Here is an 8,045-nt window from a genome sequence, read left to right as displayed (position 1 = left end):
CCGACTGTAGACTAAAGCTTTTCCAATGACCGATGATGTTTCACCTCTTCGCAATTGCTTTATTATTTCCACTTTATTTTCAATCGCGATCGTTTTCCGTCAATGGAACAGAAAACTGCGGATTTTATGTTCTATCGCTGAGCAGCAGTGAACCATCTGATTGGCCTGTCAGAGTTCTCTTTAGGAACTAGTTGCCTTGATCAGCATTTCTGATCTGGGTATTGTTCACGATTGTATTTAATAAACAAAATACAGCAGCAGCCGTGGGCGGCGGGTCTTGTGCTGCTCCAGGTCCTAAACTCCACCCGCACTAAGAAAGGTTAAATGGGACAAGTGGGAGCGGTGCTGACTGGGAAAGGGGGGTCAGGGTCAATCTTGCTAAGAAATATTTGAGCCAAGTACAAAGTTACACGCTCAACACAGTGTTAACGGCAACGACTTAAAATAGCGAACGGCGTCGTGATCCGACTTAAAATGGCAGATAGCGTTCTCCTCCCTCTGTTCGTAAGTATGAGTTGTCCGTAACTCAGGCATTTGTAATTCGGGGTCTGCCTGTAAATAATAAATAAAAAAGAACAAGATAGATAGATTGATAGATGTAAAGGGAGTTCAGACAGATACACAATATTCCAAATGCTGTCTCATGACAAATCCATGTAATGGCAGCAGGATAACTTTATGCTTCTCCTGCATCCTTTTGCATAAATTGGCTGTTACTCCATGGTGATTCATATACAAGGAAACCCAGGCTACTGTGAACACATTCCCATTTCAAGAAATTTCAAAAATATTTCCTGTTTAAATTTCTTTCTTCCAAAGTGGATGGCCATGTTATACTGTATTCCTTTTGCCATGAACTTGCGCATTTATTTCACCTGTCTGTTTCCCCAGAAATGTCACTTCATCCTCCACAGAACTCATAGAGGCACCAAGTATTATATAATCAGCTAACCTGGATACATAGTACTTGATCTCCTGGTCCAAGTCAATGATTTGTAAACAGTTAAAGCCATGACACCAATTCTTGCATCACCTCACGTGTCACAGCCTGCTAACCTAAAAGAGCTTTGTTTATTCCTATTCAGAATCAGAACCCAGTTTAATATCATCGGCGTATGTTGTGAAATATATTATTTCTGCGTCAACAATGCAAAACCTAATAATAGGAAAAACATGTGAATTACAGTTATTAAATATATATTAAATAGTTAAATTAATTAAATAGTGCACAAATAGGAATGAAAAGTAGTGAGGTAGTGTTCATGAGTTCAATGTCCATTCAGAAATTGGATGGCAGAAGGGAGGAAGCTGTTCCTGAATCGTTGAGTATGTGTCTTCAGGCTCCTATACCTCTTTACTGATGGTAGCACTGAGAACGAGGCATGACTTGAGTGATGATGCCGCCTTTTTGAGGCATCGCTCCTTGAAGGTGTCCTGGATACTACAGATCCCTATTCTCTAATCATAGCCAATCTTTTATCTGTGTCTTCTTAAACCTTTAAATCTTATCTAAAGTATATACATGATGTACCTATATATACCTATGGCAAAACAAGATTTCCTTGCCCTTCTCTGTATGCCTCTACATATAAAGCAGGGATCTCATATTTCTTTTCACAATTTACCCTGGCACATGCAATGATCCATACACATATATCCAAGATCTCTCTTTTTTATTTTTCTTTTAGGATTGACCTCTTTAGTTTATATTGCTTCTTCTCATTCATCTATTAAAAGTACAAAGTTCAAAGTACACTTATTATCAAAGTATATATAAATTACACAATCTTGCAATTCGTCTTTTTACAGGCAGCCACAAAACAAAGAAGACCAAAAGAGCCCCTGAGAAAAGAGGACTGTCAAACACCTAAAGTGCCGAGAGAAAAAGCAACAAATGGGGCAAACAATAAAAGTAAGCAAATAGCATTCAGAACAAAAGTGAGTCCGTAGACACGAAGCCCAGAGCAGGCCACAGCGACAGCCTCAAGTCAGTGCTGAGACGAGTAAACGTCATGGAGCCTTGAGCAAAACCAGCCCGACCCTTGCCTCTTGTCCTGACACCTGCCTTTCCAATCTATCTTGCATATTAAATTTATCACCATGTTTAATCATAGATCTCCTCATGTCTTCATTTAACTTATCCCTACTCATACAGCAGCAGAGTTTATTTCTGGAGGGATAGAATGAATTGAAAAGTAAAAACCTTTGATAAACTTGAATCTAACCTTGCATATACAGTTTATATAACAGCCAACAATCTGCCAGAGGAACTTAGTAGAGCAAGCAGCATCTGTGGGAGGAAAACTTGTTTGGGTTGAAATGTTTTGAAAATGCTACTGAGACCTTGGATTAGGCACAGAAGAGATTTGCCAGGCTGAAATTTGAGGAATACACACCAAGAGTGAACAAGTTAGTTGCTTTATTCTTGAGAAGAGGGCGATGGAATGACCTACTAGACGTCCTTAAAATAACGTTGGGGTTTGATAGGGTCAGAGTCGTTGAGTCGTGTAGCACAGACCCTGAGCCTTTGGTCCATCCATGTCCATGCTGTCCATCAATGACCTAACTACAGTAGTTTGCTCTTGGTCCCTTGGTTCCAGGAGATCTTGATCCATGGCTATCTAACCTATCTCCACCACCTACTCAGGCAGTGCATTCCAGATTCCAAGCATCCTGTGAAGAAAGCCACTGGAGGCCATTAATATATAGAATCATTAGCAGAGTAACATCATGGCTAAAGTTATTAGACAAGCTGCAGGAGATCTGACCCATTAGTCCAAAGGCAGGTATTCAAACCTCACCATAACAGCTACATAATTTAATCCATAGTAATTAAATGAATATTGATTTTTAAAGTAGAAGCTAAGCTCAGTAATGTTCCCCAGAAATCTACTGACCTAAAACACCATCTGTTCATTGATGCCTCTCATGGAAGACAATCTGCTGTCATTAACTGGCTTAGCTCTGATGTCACTCTAGACAAATGACTCCTCGATTCAGGGACAATTAGGGATGAACAATAAAAGCTGGGATTGTCAAGGATGTTCATATCCTGGGACAAATAAACAATATTATACTAAAACATTTTAACAACCTATTAAAGTATTCAGAAGAAATTACTTTTATTTAAAGAGTGGTAAGAATATGAAACTCACAAGGTAACTAACTACTGCAGAGAGTATTGAAAGTGAATGTCATATACATATTTGTTAAGTTTGCTTATTGTTATCACATGTGCCAAGGTATAAACAAAAACTTGTCTTGCATACCATCGATACTGATCAATTTATTGAAACAGTGCTTTGTGGTAACACGAAGTAAAACAATAAAAGAATGTGTATTACAGTGGCTGGCCTGATCTCTGATGAGGATGAAACAGCCTACAAGCTTGAAGTGGATCATCTGATGGAGTGGTGTAAGGACAAGGACCTGGTCCTTATCACGTCTAAAACAAAAGAGATGATCATTGACTTCAGGAGATCAAAGGACAGAGTACACATACCCCTCCATATACATGGAGAGGTAGTGGAAAGTGTGGAAAACCTAAAGTTCCTTGGAGTTATGTTGTCAGAGCAGCCGACATGGATCACCATCACCTCGCTGACATGGACCACCAACACCTCGCTGACATGGACCACTAACTCCTCGCTGACATGGACCACCAACACCTCGCTGACATGGACCACCAACACCTTGCTGACATGGACCACCAACACCTCTCTGACATTGACCACCAACAACTCGCTGACGTGGACCACCAACACCTCACTGACATGGACCACCAACACCTCGCTGACGTGGACCACCAACGCCTCGCTGACGTGGACCACCAACACCTCGCTGACGTGGATCACCATCACCTCGCTGACATGGACCACCAACACCTCGCTGACGTGGACCACCAACACCTCGCTGACATGGACCACCAACACCTCGCTGACGTGGACCACCAACACCTCGCTGACATGGACCACCAACACCTCGCCGACATGGACCTCCGACACCTCGCTGACATGGATCACCAACACCTCGCTGACATAGACCACCGACACCTCACTGACATGGACCACCAACACCTCGCCGACATGGACCTCCGACACCTCGCTGACATGGACCACCAACACCTCGCTGACATGGACCACCAACACCTCGCTGACATGGACCACCAACACCTCGCTGCTTGTAAAAAGACACAACAAAGACTCTTCTTCCTCAGAAAGCTGAAACAGGCCAAACTCCCACAAAAGCTGTTGCTCAACTTCTACAGAAGCACAATTGAAACCATCCTGATCACCAGTGCTATATTGTGGTATGCCAGCTGCACGGCCGCTGAGTGACAAGACCTGCATCGTGTGGTAAAGGCAGCCCAGCAAATTGCCAGGATGGAGCTCCCAGGACTGGACACCATCTATTCCAGCAGACTCAGGAGGAAAGCAATCAGCATAACCAGAGACACCACACGCCCCCGCCACTCCCTGTTTGACCTGCTGCCATCCAGCAAAAGGTTCAGGACATTAAAAGCCAGAACTAATAAACTGAGGAACAGCTTCTACCCCAGAGCTGTGGCCTCTATCACACCACTCCCACAGAACAATGACTGAAACTGTGAGCACACACAAGGACTCAAATACTTGCACTAATGGCACTTTGTGCATTACTGTGATATTCTGGTGCTGCTGCAACTTATTTTCTGCTACTTATCTATTTAATACTGTTTTTCTATTACTCTCTTGTTTTTATCTACCGCTTTGTTTGATTACCTGAGAGGAAGCCGAACAGAGTTTCATTGTATCTATGTATAATGACAATAAAGATCATTCATTCATTCAGAAAGTGCAGTGCAGTGTAGGTAGGCATGAGGGTGACTCCATCTTATTGCTTGAAGAAACGTAAGCAAGCTGTCCTTGTGTCATGGTCCCAACTGAACAGCAGCAGGCATCCAAATTTCAGCGCTACAATTTCCCTGGAGTCTGGTGAGCCACCACAGTCCCTTTAAGGCTTAGTCAATTATTGCCTGCCACATTCCTTCATGGTAAGTCTGTACCTAAAGGCCTCGTGGCTGACTACCCACTGCTCAATCATAGGAGCCTTATTTCTTGTGTTTCTGTTTGTGGGGTTTTTGATTTTGTTTGTGTTATCTTGTTTATTTTGAGTCTGAGTCTGAGTCTGAGTCTGAGTCTAGACCTTCCCCTGCACTGGGGTTTGCCACCATCCATAGCTCTCTTATTACACCTTGAGCCTGCTGGTATGTGCTTTCAGACATTTTTTTATCTTCTGCCTGATGCAAGGAGGAGAGAAGAGAGAATTCTGGGGTGGATGAATGCTTTACTGAGTCAGTGTCTTACTGATTGTGGTCTATTTGTCAGGAAGTTGAGGATCCGATTGTAAAGGGAGGTGCTGAGTCTCATGCCTAAGAGTTTGGAGGTGAATTTTCTTGGAACTGGAGCTATGGTCAATAAACAAGTCTAAAGTACTGTCTATATGCTCCAAAGCGGCTGGGCCAGGGAGAATACATCCTCCATAGATCTATTTTGGCACTAGGTGAGTCGTAGTGGCCAAGATTATCTGGGAGGCTGGAGTTAATACGTGCCATGACCAGTATGTTATAATGGTGGATGTCAGAATCACCATGCAGTTGTCAGTAAGGCATGTTCCCTTTGTTCTCCTTGGATACTGGGAGATGCTGGTCCTCTTCAGGCAGGTGGAAAGCTCACATTCAAACAGGAAAAGAAAAGCAATTCCTGCAAATATCCTGTTAGCACAGGATCAAGGATTTACTAAGGGCAGCATTCTAGCCAGTTGCTTTCTGTGAGTCCACTCTTCAGAAAACCGTTCATTGTCCGCAAGTGAACTTGAGGCTGTTGGGGTGAATGGTGACACTCCAATCCCCTTCTATTCAGAACATGCAGGAAATGTGTTGGGCTCATCTGGAAGGGATGTCAGTGATGCTGCCTTTTTGCAGCCTGTTATAACCTATAAGCCCTGCCACATCTCATGATTGGAGCAGGACTTAAGTCTGGACTAGTCCTGTCTCTTGGCATCTGATAGCTTTATGGAGGCTGTTCTCTTGTTAAGGTCAGTGTCATCTTATTTAAATACTGGAATAGAGGGTCATGCTAATAGATTTTGTTAAAGGAAAGATAGGAGAAGGTTTGATTATAATGTAAGTGCTACAGGGACTAATTGGACAATATATTTTTCCTGTTCCATATAATATGTAAGATGTATAAAGTTGTGTTCCTTAAGATTGTTACAGACAGGGCGGATAATGGGAACAAGCTCCCACTACCTATTCAATACTCCCAATGGCATATGCCTCAAATAGCTTCTGACAACCAAGTCCACCTCCAGGCCTTCATATGTAGTTTAGCTACTAAGCACAGTGGAGCTATTTCAACTGTAGCCAGGTGACTGTTGAACATCATTTTTTATTGTTAAAGTGCACTTGTGTATTCACCTTGGTAATGGTAAAATAGCTGCCTGTGCTTTTGAGAGAAAACGGTGATGTCATTTTGCATGGGTGGAGTAGAACGAAGAGTTGCCATGTTCTAGAAAGGATGATGTTCGAATGTTTTTCCCGGGTTTGGTGAGGAAAGGTGAATAATATTTGATAATATTCATGTAAGCTCATTTGTACTTGTTTGTAAATCTAGAATATTGGTAATTTGACATGCTTTACATGTGGATGCTTTAGATTTTCATGAGTAAATTGATCAGCACTGGATTGTGATTGTGAAAATCCTTAATTGGCGACTAGGTTAGTCTTTTTAGTACCTCAACTCCAAGGCAATATATTGTGAAAGTTTATTTGTCTTTATTGCTTCATGACCAAATGTGAATGTGTTAATCCCTGTTCACATAGCATGAGTTGGGAGAACTCATTTCAAGGTCTAGCCTATATGTGTTTGGAAGCTAAGCACATGTGTACCAAGTGAGTATATCTGAAGATGAGATGTGTTTATTCATTTTCAATGTGTAAAAGGTACCGTATTGGTGGGATTCTAATGGTTTTAGAATTGCCCCTACTGTACTGGTTTTGTATATTTTAGTTATTTTCATACTGCATACATAAGGGTGTGGTCTGAAGTTAGGCTGAGATTGTAATAGCGGGAACTGCTAATTTATTCTGATGTTGTTCTTTTGATACCTCCTTCTGCAATGAAACATCTTAAACAGATAGGAATTTAAGACCCGTAAAAGTATTTGATGTCTTGTCTGTGTATTTTTTCCCAGGCTACACAACTGATAGGAACAGAGGCAAAGGCTCATTACTGGTGTTCTAAAACCAGTCTATTTGGGAAGACGGGTCTTGACAGCCATGGTAGGCAACTCATCTAGGAGAAGGAAAACTCTGATCTCAAACCCTTGCTGCACTCATGGAGAAGGCTTTGGGAATAAACCCTGAGGGGAAAAATCTAATTCTGTCCCTAAAACAGTCTTGCATTGAGTTCAAGGCTGACTAGCAACTTCTATAACACGGCTGGTGCCAAACTGTATCAGTCTCTGCCATTCCTTCGGGTTCATCAGCTGTGTGGAGTGGGTTGCTACATGGGTAACAGCTTGCTCTCTATTGTACTGCCCAGTCTTGTGTATCTAGACAGCTAGGATGCAACATCCATGATTGACCCTGACCTAGGAGACCTCTTCATATGAAGCCAATACTGCATATCTAGTCCAAGTCTCCAAAGTAAAATGTTTAAAGGTGTGTTTTTGTTAAATTGATTGATTTCCCATGTAAATCTTTTAAACCTTTCACAATATTGTGGTTCAGCCTTTGACAATGGGAGCAGATATGTTCTAAGTCTTAAGTTGAACTCCTACAATTGTTATGACTAAAGGGAATCTGTCCTTGCTCTTCATCTTCTGTGTAACAGCTTCTCTTAACTGTTGTAGATAAAATATTTATAGTGTTGGGTTTGACATTCGGTTGTTTTATGAAAAAATTCTTGTGCATTTTTCCCTGTATAGCTTTGCAAAAAATTCTGTGTCTTGGGTAGGTGACAAATTTCACGTATTGTGCCTTGGGCCTTCATCAGGCTTCTATT

This window comes from Hypanus sabinus, chromosome 5 (assembly GCF_030144855.1).
Source record: "Hypanus sabinus isolate sHypSab1 chromosome 5, sHypSab1.hap1, whole genome shotgun sequence".
NCBI classification, from domain to species: domain Eukaryota; kingdom Metazoa; phylum Chordata; class Chondrichthyes; order Myliobatiformes; family Dasyatidae; genus Hypanus; species Hypanus sabinus.
This window is presented reverse-complemented; position numbering follows the sequence as displayed.